Source organism: Symphalangus syndactylus, chromosome 8 (genome assembly GCF_028878055.3).
Source record: "Symphalangus syndactylus isolate Jambi chromosome 8, NHGRI_mSymSyn1-v2.1_pri, whole genome shotgun sequence".
NCBI classification, from domain to species: domain Eukaryota; kingdom Metazoa; phylum Chordata; class Mammalia; order Primates; family Hylobatidae; genus Symphalangus; species Symphalangus syndactylus.
Window position 1 is genome coordinate 104,726,295 of NC_072430.2, and position 17,096 is coordinate 104,743,390.

The window sequence follows — 17,096 nt, forward strand, 5'->3', positions numbered from 1 at the left end:
GCACAAGTAAATGCACTTATTTATTGAAATGCTATCTGTGCCATAGCAAAAAATTCTCATATTTACTATATCACTTTCAATTCATTGTAGTTTGTTCCATTGACTTGCCTATTATGTGTGTTATTACCATTTCATACCAGTACATTTTAATTGTTGTAATTTTAAAATAGTAAATTTTGTTGTTTATTAGATCCTTAGTAGTTTTTCAAAAGTATGTTGTCATTATGCACGTATTGTTTCATATAGATATGCAAATCAAGTGTCAACTTGTCCTCCAAAAAATTGTATTGTGTGTCTTTTGCTTGAAGTATATTATACATATTCAAACATGGTGGATTTTCACCAAGTGAACACTGTTGTGTAATGAATACCCAGAACACGAAACAGAATATTACCAACATCTCAGATACTTCCTTGTGTCCCTTTCTAGTCACTACCCACTACCCAACACCTACCCAAGGATAAATATTATACTGACTTCTAATTATAGATTGATTAATTTTGCATGGTTTTGAACTTCATATAATGAAATTATACAGTATGTATGTTTGTCTCTGTCTTCTTTTGCCCAGCATTATATTTGTGAGATTCATCCATATTGCTGTATGTAGTTGTAAATTATTTGTTCTTATTGCTGTATAGTATTCAATTGTATGATTATACTACAATGTATCCATTCTTCTTATGGTCAACATCTTGTTGGTTTTCCAGTTTGTTTGTTTGCTTTTTGAGACAGAGTCTTGCTCTGTCACCCAAGCTGGAGTGCAGTAGCACGATCTTGGCTCACTGCAACCTCCACCTCCCGGGTTCAAGTGATCCTCCTGCCTTAGCCTCCCAAGTAGTTGGGATTATGGGCACCCACCACTCTGCTTGGCTAATTTTTGTATTTTTAGTAGGGACAGGATTTTACCATGTTGGCTAGGCTGGTCGCAAACTCCTGACCTCCAGTAATCCTCCCACCTCGGCCTCTGAAAGTGCTGGGATTACAAGCATGAGCCAACGCACCTGACTTGGTTTTCTAGTTTTGATCTATTACAAATAGGACTGCCACATATATGCCTCTTGATGAAGGTATGTACACATTCTGTTAGGCATATAGTGTGGAGTAGAATTAGTTAGGAGATTATCTATCTATCTATCCATCTATCTATCTATCTATCTTTGGCTTCAGGAGAAACTGCTAAGTAGTTTTCTAAAGGAGTTATACCAATTTACATTATTACTAACAGTATATGAGGATTCCTGTTGTTCTATATCCTCAACAATTCTTGTTGTTATCTGTCTTTTTCATTTTAGCCATTTTGAGGGATGTGTAGTGGTATCATTTTGAGGTTTTATTTTTAATTTTCCTGATAATTAAGAAGTTAAGTATCTTTTCATATGTTTACTTTCTATTGGGTTATCTGTCATGTTTTGTAAGGCGTTCTTTGTATACATTTTTCTGTATGTGAGGCAGGGTCTCACTTTGTCACCCAGTCTGGAGTGCAGTGGTGCAATCTCAGCTCACTACAGCCTTGACCTCTTGGGCTCAAGCGATCCTCTCTCCTCAGTCCCCCAAGTAGCTGGGACTACAGGTGCATGCGACCATGCCCAGCTAATTTTTATACTTTTTGTAGAGACAAGGTTTTGCCATGTTGTCCAGGCTAGTCTTAAACTCCTGAGCTCAAGTGATCTGCCCACCTCAACCTTGCAAAGTGCTGGGATTACAGGTGTGAGCCACCATGCCTGGCATTTTCTTCATGTATCTTCTACTCTGTGGCTTGCCCCTTTGCTCTCTTAATGGTGTCTTTAGATGACCAGTAGCTCTTTATGAAATCCAACTTTGTTTGTGGTGGGGAGGTGTGTATCTTCTCCCTCACCCCCCTTTTCAGTTACTAATTTTCGTGTCCTTTTGAGAAAATCTTTATTGGTTCTGGTTCTAAAATGGCAGTGTAAGATAAGCTGGCTTCTCTTGTGCCAATAAAACAAAACAAAACAAAATATACAGTGCCAAGATCTACCACCATCAACTGCCCAGAGCTCAAGCTAGCTTAGATACTTCCTGGGGCCAAAGAGAGGTAGAAAAACTCTGAGCAGATGGTAGGAGAACTGCACTTCCACATGTGCAATGCCCCTCCCTCCCATTCTGCCAGGCCCAAACTATGTGGAAAATCTCCCCTCAACTCATAGTTTCTATACTGGAAAAAGCAAAATTGAAATGGTCAGCCAGCTTCCCCACCTTCTTCATTCCCTGTCAGGAGAACTGTCCTTGCCTTAACTGACGGGTAGCATTATGACCGCCTGAAGGGAGAAATATCCCTGAGGACAGGCAGAGACAAACAAGCAAGGCTGGACTACCATCCCCAGCCCAGAAACTCTGCTCTGTAACTCAGCCAAAGGAAGCGCCAAATGAGAGTGGTTGTAGGAGGTACATTCCCCAGGTCCCCTGGGTGTGAACTCCTAGCCAGCCTTCCCACACTGCTGTCCTAAACCCTTTGGGACCTCCCCCATTTTGGGACAGGCAGTGGTCAAACCATTTACTAGCTCCAAGGTGAACCTGGGTTGAAGGCACCACCTAGAGCCAAAAAGGAGGCAGCAAACTAGTAGTAAAGATTTGCTAAAAAAAAAAAACAAAAAAAAAAACACACACACAAAAAATTAGCCAGGTGTGGTGGCGGGTGCCTGTAGTCCCAGCTATTCAGGAGGCTGAGGCAGGAGAATGACATGAACCCAGAAGGCAGAACTTGCAGTGAGCCGAGATCCTGCCACTGCACTCCAGCCTGGGTGACAGAGCAAGACTGTCTAAAAAAAAAAAAAAAAAAAGATTTGCTAGGCAGATATATTCAATAAAATCCAAAACAGGCTGGACAAAGAAAACTGGAATAAATAATACTTCAAGGCAAAGACATAGACTTATACTCACAAGAAACTACAGCAGACAAGGAACCGTGACCTTCCCAAAAGGACAAAAAGCAGAAATTTAGTGACTGATGAAGTGGCAGTTTGTGAGTTCTTGGACCAAGAATTCTAAATAGTAGTTTTAAGGAAACTCAGTGGTATCCAAGATAACACAGAAAAGCAGCTCAGAAATTTATCAGAGAAATTTAACAAAGAGATTAAAATAATAAAAAAAGTCAAACAGAAATCTTGGAGCTGAGAAATACATTTGCTGAACTGTAAAACTCTTTAGAGGTTCTTAATAGCAGAATGAACCAAGCAGAGGAAAGCATCAGTGAGCTGGCTATTTGAAAATACACAATCAGAGGAGAAAAATAAATAGAAGGAAAAGGAATGAAGAGTGCCTACAAGATACAGAAAATTACCCCAAAAGACCAAATCTAAGAATTATTAGTGTTTAAGAGAGAGCTGAGCATGAGCAAGGCATAGGAAGCTTATTCAAAGAAGTAACAACAGAAAATTTTTCAAGACATGAGAAAGATATACATGTCCAGGTAAAGGAAGGCCTGAGAACACCAAACAGATTCAATGCAAATAAGACTACTCCAAGACATATAATAATCAAACTCTCAAAGGTCAAAGACAAAGAGAAGATCCTAAAAGCAATGAGAGATGAGAAGCAAATAACATAAAGGAGCTCCAATTCATGGGGCAACAGACTTCTCCACAGAAACCATGCAGGCCAGGAGGGAGTAGAACAACATTTTCAAAGCACTCAAAACAACAACAACAACAAAAAACGGACACCCAGGAATATTGTGTCCAACAAATTGTCATGCAAATTTAAAGGAGAGCTAAAGTCTTTCACGGATAAACAAAAGCTGAGGAAATTCACTATCACCAAGACCCGTCTTGCGAGAAATGCAGAAGGGAGTTCTTCGATCTGAAAGTAAAAAACACTACCATGCAAAAGGAAACTTTTTAAGGTATAAAGCCCACTAGTAAAATTAAGTACACAGACAAACCCAGAATCCTTTGTTAACTGTAGTTATGGTGTGCAATCCACTCAAACTCTAGCATGAAGCCCAAAAGATAAATTTATCAAAACTATACCAACCTGTTAATAGATAATATAAAAATATGTAAATTGATACAACTAAAAGACAAAATGTTGGAGGATGGAGTTAAATTATAGAATTCTTTTGTGGGTTTTTATATAAATTGTCTCAGTTCTTCAGTTAAAAGCCATAGAGTAGCTGAATGGATAAATAAAGGAGACCTACCTATGTGCTCCCTTCAAGAAACCCACTTTACCTATAAAGATACATATAGACTGAAAGTGGAGAAGGGCTGGAAAAAGATATTCCATACAACTAGAAAACAAGAGCAGGAGTAGCTGTACTCAGAGCAGATAAGATAAACTACAAAGACTGTAAAAACTGGCAGTAAAGGAGGGTCACTATATGATTAAGGGGTCAATTCAACCAGAGGATATAACAATTATAAATATCTATGCACTCAACACTGCAGCTCCATCTAAAGCCAACATTAATGGATGTAAAGGGAGAGAGAGACTGCAATACAGTAATAGTAGGGGGCTTTAACATCCCACTCTCAGTAATAGACAGATCATCCAGACAGAAAATCAACAAACAGCATAAACTGCACACTAGATACAATAGGTCTAACTGACATCTACAGAACATTTCACCCAACTGCTGCAGAATACACATTCTTTTCATGAATGCATGGAAGATTTTTCAGAATAGACCATATCTTAGGCACAAACAAGTCTGTACAAGTTCAAAAAAATATAAATCATATCCAGTATCTTCACAATAGAAGAAAACTGGAAGTCAATAATGAGAGGAACTTTGGAAAATACACAAACAAATGGAAATTAAACAACATGCTCCTAAGCAACCAATGGGTCAAAGAAGCAAGTAAGAAGGAAATTAAAAATTTTCCTAAATGAAAAGGGAAATACAACATAGCAAAGTGTATGGGGTATGGCAAAAGCAATACTGAAAGGGAAGTTTATAGCAATAAATGCCTACATCAAAAAAGGAGAAAAACTTCAAATAAACAACGTAAAAATACATGTCAGGGAATTAGAAAAGCAAGAACAAAGCAAATCCCAAGTTAGCAGAAGAAATAATAAAGATCAGAGCAGAAATAAATAAAATTGAGACTAAAAAAGTATAGAAGATAAAATGAAAAGTTGGTTTTTTGAAAAGATAAACAACATTGACAAACCTTTAGCTAGACTGAGAGAGAGAACTATAATAAAATCCAACAAGAGATGAGACATAACACCTCAGACCTCAGAAATATAAATAATTATTAGAGACGATTATGAATAATTATACACCAACAAATCACAAAATGTGGAAGAAATGAATACATTTTTGGACACATATAACCTACCAAGATTAAACCGTAAAGAAATAGAAAACCTCAAACCAATAACAAGTAATGAGATTGAAGCTATAATAAAAACTCTCCCATTGAAGAAAGGCCCAGGCTGGGCACAGTGGGTCACACCTATAATCCCAGCCCTTTGGGAGGCCAAGGCAGGAGGATTGCTTGAGGCCAGGAGTTTGAGACCATCCTGGGCAATATAACAAGATCCAGTCACTACAAAATAAAAAATTAGCTGGGTGTGGTGGCTAATCCTGTGAGGATTAATCCTGTCAGGCTAATCCTGTGGTCCCAGCTACTCAGGAGGCTAAGGTGGGAGGACTGTTTGAGCCTGGGAAGTTGAGGCTGCAGTGAGCAGTGTTCACACCACTGCACTCCAGCTTTGGTGACGGAGCAACACCCTGTCTCAAAAAAAGAAAAGCCCAGGACTTGATGGATTCACTGCTGAATTCTACCAAAAACTTAAAGAACAATGATTATGAATCCCACTAAAACTCTTTGAAAAGGAGGAAATACTTCCAAACTCACTCTGCAAGGCCAGCATTACCCTAATACCAAAACCAGACAAGGACACAATGAAAAAAGAAAACTACAAACCAGTATCACTGATGAACATAGATGCAAAAATCCTCAACAAAGTACTAGCAAGTCAAATTCAACAACACATTAAAAAGAACATTTACCATGATCAAGTGGGATTCATGCTAGGGTTGTAAGGACGGCTCAGCATACACAAATCAATCAATGTAATTCACCACATTAACAGAAACAAGAACAAAAACTGTATGATTATTTCAATAGATGCCATACAGCTTTTGGTAAAATTCAACATCCCTTTTTGATAAAAACACTCATCAAAATGGGTATAAAAAGAATATACCTCAAAGTAGTAAAGGCCATCTATGACAAACCCACATCTAGCATTGTACTTTGAAGACTGGAACAAGACAAGAATGCCCACTTTCACTGCTATTCAACATAATACCTGAAGTACTGGCCAGAGCAACTAAGCAAGAAAACAAAATAAAGGGCATCCACATTGGAAAGGAAGAAGTCAAATTAGCCTTGTTTGCAGATGGCCTGATCTTATAAAGACTCCACCGAAAACTATTAGGACACATAAGGGAATTCAGTAAAGTTGCAAGATGCAAAATCAACATAATTAGTAGCATTTATATACACCAACAGTGGATAATCTGAAAAAGAAGTCAAGAAAGCAATCCCATTTATCATAGCTACAAAAAATATGAAATACCTAGGAATCAATCTAACCAAAATAAGTGAAAGTTCTATAGAAGGAAAATGACAAAACCCTGATGAAAGAAACAGGACACCAAAAAAGGGAAGATATTCCATGCTCATGGATTGGAAGAATTAATACTGTTAAAATGAAAATACTACCCAAAGCAATTTGCAGATTCAGTGCAATTCGTATCAAAATACCAATGACATTCTTCACAGAAATAAGGGGGAAAAATCCTAAAATTTATATGAACCCGCAGAAGACCCTGAGTAACCAAAGCAATCGTGAGCAAAATGAACAAAGAGGGAGGCATCACACTACATGACTTCAAAATTTATGACAAAGCTGTAGTAACCAAAACAGCATGGTACTAGCATAAAAATGGACATAGATACCAATGGAACAGAGAACCTAGATATAAATGCACCATTTACAACCAACCCATCTTCTACAAAGGTCCCAAAAACTTACAAAGGGATAGTGTCTTCAATAAATGGTGCTGGGAAAACTGGATAACTATATGCAGAAGAATAAAACTAGACTCCTATCTCTCGCCATACACAAAAATCAAATCAAAATGGATAAAAGATTTGAATCTAAGATCCAAAACTATGAAACTATTAGAAGAAAACATTGGGGAAACACTTCAGGAGTGATCTGGGCAAAAATGTCTTGTGTAAGACCTCAGAAGCACAGGCAACCAAAGCAAAAATAGACAATTAAGATTATTATATCAAGCTAAAAAGCTTCTGCACAGCAACGGAAACAATCAACAAAGTGAAGAGACAACCCATATAATGTGAGAAAATATTTGCAAACTGTCTCTCTGAGAAAGGATTAATAACCAGCATATATTGGGAGCTTAAACAACTAAGTAGCAAAAAAAAAAAAAAGAAAGAAAAGAGGAGAATCATCATATACTGGTAGAAATGTAAATTAATATAGCCACTATGCAGAACAGCATGGAGGTTCTTCAAAGAACTAAAAATATAACTTCCATATGATCTAGCAATTCCACTGCTGAGTACATATCCAAAAAAAAAAAAAAAAAGGAAATCAGTGTATCAAAGAGCTGTCTGCACTCCCATGTTTACTGCAGCACTATTCACAATAGCCAACATGTGGAATCAACCTAAGCACCCATCAACAGATGTGTGGATAAAATATGAAAGATATATACACAATGGCATATTATTCAGTCATAAAAATAAAATCCTGTTATTTGCAGCAACATGGACAGAACTGAGGCCATTGTGTTAAGTGAAATAAACCAAGCATAGAAAGACAAATATTCTCACTCTTATGTGGGAGCTTAAAAGGTGGATCTCATGAAGATACACTGGTGGTTACCAGAGGCTGGGAAGGGGGAGAGAGGAATGAAAGAGAATTTTCATTACCACTGAACTGTAGACTTAAAAATGGTAAAGATGTAAGTCATATATGTATCTTTTACCTCAATACATTTTTTAAAAGGAATATTTCTATTGATTGCAAGGTCACAAGGTGTTCTGTTCTAAAAATTTTATTATTTTCCCATTCACGTTTATATATTCAGTCTACTTAGAATTTTGGGTATGATGGGAGGGAAGGGTCATAATTTTTTTTTTCATGTAGGTATCTTATTGACCTTGTATCATTTATTGAAGCAATCATCCTTTTTCCACCCCATTGCAGTGTCATCTGTATTGTAAATCAAGGAGACTGGATATGAATGGGTCTGTTTCTAAACTCACTATTCTATTATGTGAGTCCTTTTGTCAATACCACACTGTCTTAATTATTAGCTTTATACTAAGTCTTGCTATTTGATAGTGTGAATCTCCATTTTATTTATTTTTATTCTTCAACATTAGCTTGGCTCTTTGCATTTACACTTGAATTTTAGAATCAGCTTGTCAGTTTACATACACACATACATAACCTGGAATTTTTGGCCAGGATTATGTGGAATGTAGTTCAGTGCAGGGACAATGGACATTTTATAAAATTGACTCTTCCATCTATAAATGTGATATATCACTCTATTTAGCTATAATATATATTCTCTCCATGTTTTGTAGTTTTTTTGTATTGAGTTATTACATCTCTCAGATTTATTTCTATTCATTACATATAGATACTTTTTTAAAATATATTTTTTGAGATAGGGTCTTGCTATGTTGTCCAGACTAGATTCAAACTCCTACCTCAGCCGCCTGAATAACTGAGATTACAGTTGTGTATCACAGTGCTCAGCTTTATTTTATATTCTTAAATGGTATTCTGAATGTTACTGGGTTTTGTTTGTTTGTTTTTTAAGTGAAAGCAAGTTTACTAGTAAAGTTAAGGAGTAAAGAATGGCACTCCATAAGCAGAGCAGTGGCATGGGCTGTTCAACCAAGGTTACTTGTAGTTATTCCTTGATCATATGCTAAACAAGGGGTGGATTATTCATGAGTTTTCTAGGAAAGAGGTGGGCAATTCCTGGAACTGAGGTTTTCTCCACTTTTAGACCATATAAGGTAACTTCCTGACATTACCATGGCATTTGTAAATTGTCATGGTGCTGGTGGGAGTGTCTTTTAGCATGCTAATAAATTATAATTAGCATATAATGAGCAGTGAGGATGACCGGAGGTCACTTTTGTCACCATCTTGGTTTTGGTGGGTTTTGGCTGGCTTCTTTACTGCAGGCTGTTTTATCAGCAAGGTCTTTGTGACCTGTACCTTCTGCTGACCTCCTGTCTCATCCATTGACTAAGAATGCCTTAACCTCCTGGGAGTGCAGCCCAGAAGGTCTCAGCCTTATTTTACCTATCCCCTGTTCAAGACAGAGTTGCTCTGGCTCAAACACCTCTGACACATCCGCAACCCCCACCCCCTTTTACAAGGGAACCCTTAATCTTAAGGGTTGTAGAGGGACGAAAATTCATCTTCTGTAACTACTTCAGGCTGAATAGGGGTGATGATATTCCTGCCTAACTGTTAGGGTCTCTTGTATTGGGGTAGAGAGGAGCTCAGTCAGAAGGCAACAGTATGGTGAGGACCATTCATAACTCTTGAATTCTGACAAAAGGTGATACCTGGAAGATTAATAAGTGCATCGTTTCAGAAAACATTAAGGAAGCCCATCCTGCATTCCTACACAAGGAGTACAATAGCAATATATTCTACAACAGTAAAACAAAATAAGTAAAATTATCCCAAGTAAACTAAATAAGAAGGCTTTCCATGAACTGGACAATTGTTGGAACCAAGCTAATAGGGAGTCACTAACTGATTCCAATACATGCCCAGAATTAGAATACTGATCGAGATTTCTACATTACCTGTCCCTGTTGTTTCTTTTGAGCAACAGCCAGAGACCACTGATGGGTTCACAGGAATAAGCAGAGTCAGTCTAAATTGCAGAAAAAAAAACTCAAAAACAACTGATGAGACTAGAATCCAATAACAGGTGTATCATAGTGCTTGAAACATAATTTTCTTCTCTCCAGTATCACATTTTTACTAAAGACAAATCATAATAGAACAGATTTGTTTGCAAAAATAAGCTTTAGTCTTACACTTAGCCTGATTATTTGTATAAAGTGCAGCAAGAATAATTTTTTTAAACATAAGCTCTTTTTAAATTGGCTTTGTTGGAACACTGTTCCATAAGGAATCTCAGATGAGACTTTTTTAAAGCTGAGCCCAGCCATGGCTTTGTACCCTCTGATACCTATAACTTGAGTAAATTCCTCTGTTCTTGAGGTCCCAAGATAACTTGGGGCTCCTGGGCCTGTCAGAAAATGACATTATTTACTTACCACAGGTCAAGAAACCTGTACAGGGATTGTGTACACAAGGTATGGGGCCAGTTTTCCCAGTGGGACTTTATTGGCTCTCTAAGTCAAATTTGATTCCTTAAAGGAAAGCACACCATTCCAGTCAATGCCTTGGTAAAATAACCAGTTTTTCCAATTGTGTCCTGTTGCAAAAGAAAACAGATTCTTATTGTACTTATACAAACAACTATATTGCCATCAATTAAGAATATTCACAACTAGTTTTCAAATTCTAGAGAAATCAGGTAGAGAGAAACAAACATGCTCCAAATTTTGTTCACAGGGGTATACTTTATTCAATTTTTAAAAGCTGTAAATAGCTCAAAAGAAAAATTTTGTTGACACTGAAAACAAAACAAAAGATCATAATTTCAAGCAAAAAACCAAAAAAGATTACTTCAGACTTACATTGGTTCAGTCCATGCAGTTAAATACTGTCCTATTCGATATTCATGAACATTTCCGCTCCCCATGAGTACTGGAAGTTTTTTCCTCTATTCTAATGTCACAATCTCCAAAGTTACTAGAAACTTGCATTCAAGAGCACCTCTCAAAGTCCTATAGCTGATTATAAATTACCTTTTGAAGAGGATTAAAACAAGACAATTGTCTGTAGGTGACAAAAAGTCTTAGTTAGGACAACCATTATTAAAGCCACAATTGACAAGGAAATTTTGGTTTCTTCTATGACATACAACAATTTTACATAACAGTTATAATGATTAATAACATACACTAAGCCATATCAGAGTTAGGAATTTTCCATAATTTTGGAACACATACCAGTAACATTTATATAAGCACAAAGAAAGGCAAACACTGTTTCATATTCGACAGTGCTTCCTGTAAGATTTTTATGCCAAATAAGCCAAATTTCACCACGTATTAGTGCATTATTTATGTCAAACTCAATTCTTAATAAAACCTTATATGAAAATGTATTCAGTCTTAATCAGTTTGACCTTAAGGTAAGATTCTCAAACTTTTTAGAACCCTTTACAAATTTTTTTTTTTTTTAAAGAGCACATCAGTGCTCTAAGAAAAACCTGTTATGCTTTTATTCCAATGTTCAATTTATGGAAAGACTGAATAATACCCCTTTAATATGTTCTCACACAGAACGTTTTTACAAGATTAATTTTTCACAAACCTCCACAACTTGCTCGAATCTTCAGCTTTATCCTATCTAATTTAAAACAATTCTTTAACCCTCTCAACGAGGCAAAAAAATATTCACATTCCCATGACTTTTTATAATCTTTTCCCAAGGATTGGTTAAGTCACATGAACTAAAATGCATTACACTTTTTACTTTTCTGACAAAATGTTTTACTTAAGCGCTTATTATTTTTAAGCCAGTTAAAGCCCTTTTATATCACACACACCACACACATAAATACACAGACAAACAAAAGAAGATCCAGTAGTTGTAAGATTTTTCATTTGCTAGTTTATAAGTTTCTATTTCAAGCATATAGTTTCTAGGGCCTAATAAACAGGCATAGCTGGAAGGCAAAATAAGTTCCCCCAAATTAATGGTCCCATTTTTATACCAGATCCTGGATCCCAAAAAATGAGAAATGCTACGGAACAAGACAGTACAATGATTTTACTGTGCATTTTTTACAAAGCAACCCAAAGCCAATCAGCCCATTCTGTGATTAGCCCATCCCCCAGGGGAGTCTTATTTCTCAGTGGTAGTGGGAGGTGAGGACATTTCCATACCTTCCAGGTGGCCAAGAGCATGCTTTTCTGATCCAAACATGCAAACAGCCAAGTATCCCCGCCATAACTGCCGTTAGCTATCCCCAGAAGCGTATTTCCTACCAAATTATTACACCCCAGTGTTCTCTCATAATGCAGAGAATTTCTGATACCCCTGAAAGTCAAAAACATCAGATAACACAATGCGAAACAGAATAGAGTCTTAGATTTTGAGAGAGATCTATCAACTTTCAATTCCTGGGGTTTCATGAGGTAAACAGGTTTTTCCCAAAACAGGGTCTGTGTTGCCTCCTCTGTCTTCCCCAAGGAGTCTCAGGCTATTAGAGCTTGAATATCCGCTTTTTTTGTTTGTTTGTTTTGAGATGGAGTCTCACTCTTGTCGTCCAGGCTGGAGTGCAGTGGTGCAGTCTCGGCTCACTACAACCTCCACCTCCTGGGTTCAAGCAATTCTCCTGCCTCAGCCTCCTGAGTAGCTGGGATTACAGGCACCTGCCACCAAGCCTGGCTAATTTTTGTATTTTTAGTAGAGATGGGGTTTCATCATGTTGGCCAGGCTGGTCTCGAACTCCTGACCTCAGGTGATCTGCCCACCTCAGCCTCCCAAAGTGCTGGGATTACAGGCATGAGCCACCGTGCTTAGTCTAATATCTGCTTTTAATTATCTACTGACCTTTAGTCATAGTGCTCTTTGAAAAAGTCCTTTTAAATCTCATTACCTGATTTTAGCCAGGCCAAACAGCCAATATTTCTCGCTTTTGAATTTTACCAAAGGTAACCTCCCAGGTGAAACCAGCAAGCCTAAAGTTATGACTTAACCATAAGTTAATCATATGTACATGATATTTTCAAAGAGGTGGTAAGCAGTTTTTATAAGATCTAGAATCTCCAAAGGTAGCTCAGAGAAAGGAAGATTCACGAAGGGAAGCCAGAAGTCATCCATGGAGGGGAAGAGAATCAACAAATGATAAAGATCACACAGATATGAACCAGAAAGTACTCATTCCCTAAGCTGGGAATTGAACCCAAGCTGCCATAGTGAAAAGACAAAGCCTTAGCCAGTAAGCTACAGCATTGGGCAGTTTCCATTGCCCTTCCCAGAAGGACCTTACAGCAGCCAATTTTGAGCTTGCAAAGGCTTTTAACTGCTCAAAACAATTTTTAGAGCTAACTGATATCAACTCCAAAAACTCCTGGCCAAGAGAGACAGAGAGACAGAGAGGGAGAGAGAGAGAGATTGCCTGTGGCAAAGTGGGGCAGGCAAAGAGTTCAAGGAAGCCAGAGAAAGACCTACTCATTGCAATGACACTGAATCAAAAGTTCAGGTGGCCATTTGTCAGTTGTGAAAGGATCTTTTCCAGCAGTCCCATCAGCTCTCAGGTTTCCCCCTTTAGGGGAGGAAAAAGCTCCCCATGTCCCATGAACCTGTACATGCCTAATCCTGTCACCCACAGCCATCTGCAAAGAGTGGAAGAGAAATTAATCCAAAGAGAAGAGTGGTTAACGTTCCATATGCCAAATTTGTTCTTAGCCAAGAGGGACTTTACTGATGGGGGCCTCTAATCCCCTACATCTTAGAAGGGACTCTAACCCTCATAAGTTGGGCCTCACACTGAAGTTTGGTGAAGCATCCTTGCCTTTTATTAAGAGGGGCCTTTAATCTACTCTGTCTTAGAAGAGACTCTAACTCCCCTAAGTTGGGCCTCTAACCCAATCTCATCCTTTACCTGGGCACCCCACCACTTACCCAAAGTTGGCCAGTTGATGCTGCAGTCTATTTCCTTTGGGTCAGGGGTCTCCTCAGTATCATCCCTTCATGGTTTGCCAAGAAGATGTTATTGGAAAGCGCCCTGATCCAGACCCCAAGAGAGGGTTCTTGGATCTCATGCAAGAAAGAATTCAAGGCAAATCCTTAAAGTAAAAGCAAGTTTATTAGGAAAGTAAAGGAATAAAAAATGGCTACCCCATAGGCAGAGAAGCTCTGCTTTTTAAATTTAATTTTCTTCTTGATGTTAATATATAACAATACAATTTTTGGATATTTGTTTCTTGTTTGGACCTGGTTTCCAGTGACCTTGCTATTCTAATAGTTTGTGAATATAATTTTACTATTTGTGAATAAGGATAGTTTTATTCCCCCCCCCAACCTCCTAATATATAGCTTTTCTTTTATTTGTTTGTTTGTATGTTTTTTCCAGGTTTTGGCTTTTATTGTTTCTTACCTTGTTGCATTGGCTACTTTTTTTTTTTTTGAGACGGAGTCTCGCTCTGTCACCAAGCTTGAGTGCAATGGCATGATCTCGGCTCACTGCAACCTCCGCCTCCTGGGTTCAAGCAATTCTCCTGCCTCAGCCTCCTGAGTAGCTGGGACTGCAGGCACACACCATCATGCCCAGCTAATTTTTGTACTTTTAGTAGAGACAGGGTTTCACCATGTTGGCCAGGGTGGTCTCGATCTCTTGACCTCGTGATCTGCCCACCTTGGCCTCCCAAAATGCTGGGATTACAGGTGTGAGCCACCATGCCCAGCCAGCTACTTGTTAAATATTGAATAAAAGAAGTAAGAACAGGCATTCATATTCATATTGTATTCTCATTATTAAATATTGTATTCCTGTTATTAAATATGATGTCTGCCCTTGGGTTTTTGTAGATTCTCTTAATCAGATTATGAAAGTTTCCTTGTACTTTCAGTTTGCTGAGAGTTTTTCATGAATAGCTACTGAACTTTGTCAAATGCTTTTTCTGTCACTATTGAGTAGATACTATTTTTTTCTTTTTTCTATTAATGTTATGAATTTTTAAATATTTTTTATTCATATAATGAATTATAAGGATTTTTGAATGTTAAACCACAATTGCATTTCTACAATGAACTGCTCCTGATAAAGTATCCTTTTGATATGCCACAAAATTGTAATTGCTAATTTTAAAAAAAGATTTTTACATCATTTTACATCATTGTATGTTGATGAAAATGATGTATAATTTTTGTTTCTTGTAATGGATTTTGTCAGGTTTTTGTATTTATAGTATGCTGGTCACTGTAAATGAATTAAGTGCACCTCTTTTTCTGTTTTATGGCAGTATTTGTGTAGGATTTTTTTTTTTTTTTAATGTTTAGAAGTTATCTGGGCCTGCTTGCAGTTTTCTTGTGGAAAAGGTTTTGGTAACATCTCTTTTTTTTTTTTTTTTTTTTGAGGTGGAGGTTCACTCCTGCAACCCAGGCTAGAGTGCAATGGTGCGATCTTGGCTCACCGCAGCCTCTGCCTTCCGGGTTCAAGTGGTTCTCCTGTCTCAGCCTCCTGAGTAGCTGGGATTACAGATCCTCGCCAACGCACCAAGCTGAATTTTGTATATTTTGTAGAGACAGGGTTTCACCATGTTGGCCAGGCTGGTCTCGAACTCCTGACCTCAGGTGATCTACCTGCCTCAGCCTCCCAGTGTGCTGGGATTACAGGCATGAGCCAACACACCTGGCGTAACATCTCATTTCTTTAATAGGTATAAGAATATTCAGATTTCTTATTTCTTCTTATGTTAGGTTTGTTAAATTTTTTTTTAAAGAATTTGACCATTTCATCTAAAATTACTGGCATAATATTGTCCATAATATTATCAAGTTATGTGCTTAATGTGTTTTGGGTATATAATGAGGTTCTCTTCTTCTTTCTCAGTATTGGTTGTTTGTGTTTCATCACTTTTTTTCTTAGTCTTGCTCTAGAGGTCTGTCAATTTTATTCGTCTTTGTGAAGGTCTCATTTGGAGCTATGTTGTTGTTTTAGTATATTTGTTTTCTATTTCATTGATTCTGCTCTTTATTGTTTCTGTTTTGCTTTTCTTTTCATTATTATTATTACTCTTATTAGTTGCTTCTTGGGGTAGTTTAGATTATCAGTTTTCAGCCTCTCTTTTAAAAAAATAAGCATTTAAGGTTATTTTCCTATAATCACTGCTTTAGCTGTGTTCCACAATTTTTGTTTGTTTATTTTGTGATGAGTTCTCATGTGCTGTTGCCCAAGCTGGACTTGATCTCCTGGGTTCAAATGATCCTCCTGCTTTAGCATCCTGAGTAGCTGGGACTACAGGCATGCATCATCAGTCTCCTAGATTCACAGTTTTTGATATACCATATCATTATTTAGTTCAAGATTTTTTTTCTGATTTTTTATTTGACCCTATGGATCACTTACAAGTATATTGTTTCATTTCTAAGCTGATGAGTATTTTTATTTTTACTTTTTGTTGATGTCTAGCTTAATTCTGCTATAATTAGGGACTATAGTTAAAATGAATTTAGATTTTTGAAGTATGTTGGGAATTTCCTTAGGACAAAGCTTGATCTAATTTGGTAAGTATTTGGGGTGCACATGAAAAAAATGTGTACTTTGCAATTGTTGAACGTGGTATTTTATGTATGGCAGCTGTGTCTAGTTTGTTAATTATAGTCTTCTATATCCTTCCTGCTTCTGTTGTCTGTTTATTCTGTCAGTTATTGAGAGAAGTTTATTAAAGTCTACCATTATGATTATGAATTCATCTGTTTCTCCTTTTAGTTTTGTCAATTTTTGCTATATGTATTTTAAAGCTGTTATTAGGTACTCATACATTTAGGACTGATTTGTTTTTCTGATTTCTAGCAATGGTTCCTGCTTTAAAGTCTACTTTGGTATAATATTTCCATGACATATCTTTTTCTGTACCCTTACTTTCAAATTCTATTATATTTAAAATGCTATATAAGTCCATCAGGTGTCATTTCATCATCTTCAGGCATCTATCTTTTTCTATTGAAAAGTTAGCACCTTTCCTGCAAACTGAAGAAGTTCCCTTTTTTCTGGTTTTCTGAGTTTTTATAATGAATTTGTATTGAAGTTTGTCAAATGATTTTTTTGCATTTCTAGAGAGAATCATTATTTTTCTCCTTTGTTCTATTAATACAGTGACTTCAGTGGATTTTCTAATGCAAACTTTGCATTCCTAAAAAAAAATTCCACTTCATTATGATGTATTATTCTTTCTATATA

General features: G+C 37.1%; 1 protein-coding gene across 3 annotated transcripts in view; it reads left to right on the forward strand.

Moving 5' to 3' along the window:
- Positions 1-17,096, forward strand: part of SGO2 (shugoshin 2) — a 58,145-nt gene that overhangs the window by 17,698 nt on the left and 23,351 nt on the right. The gene's annotated exons all lie outside the window — the stretch shown is intronic.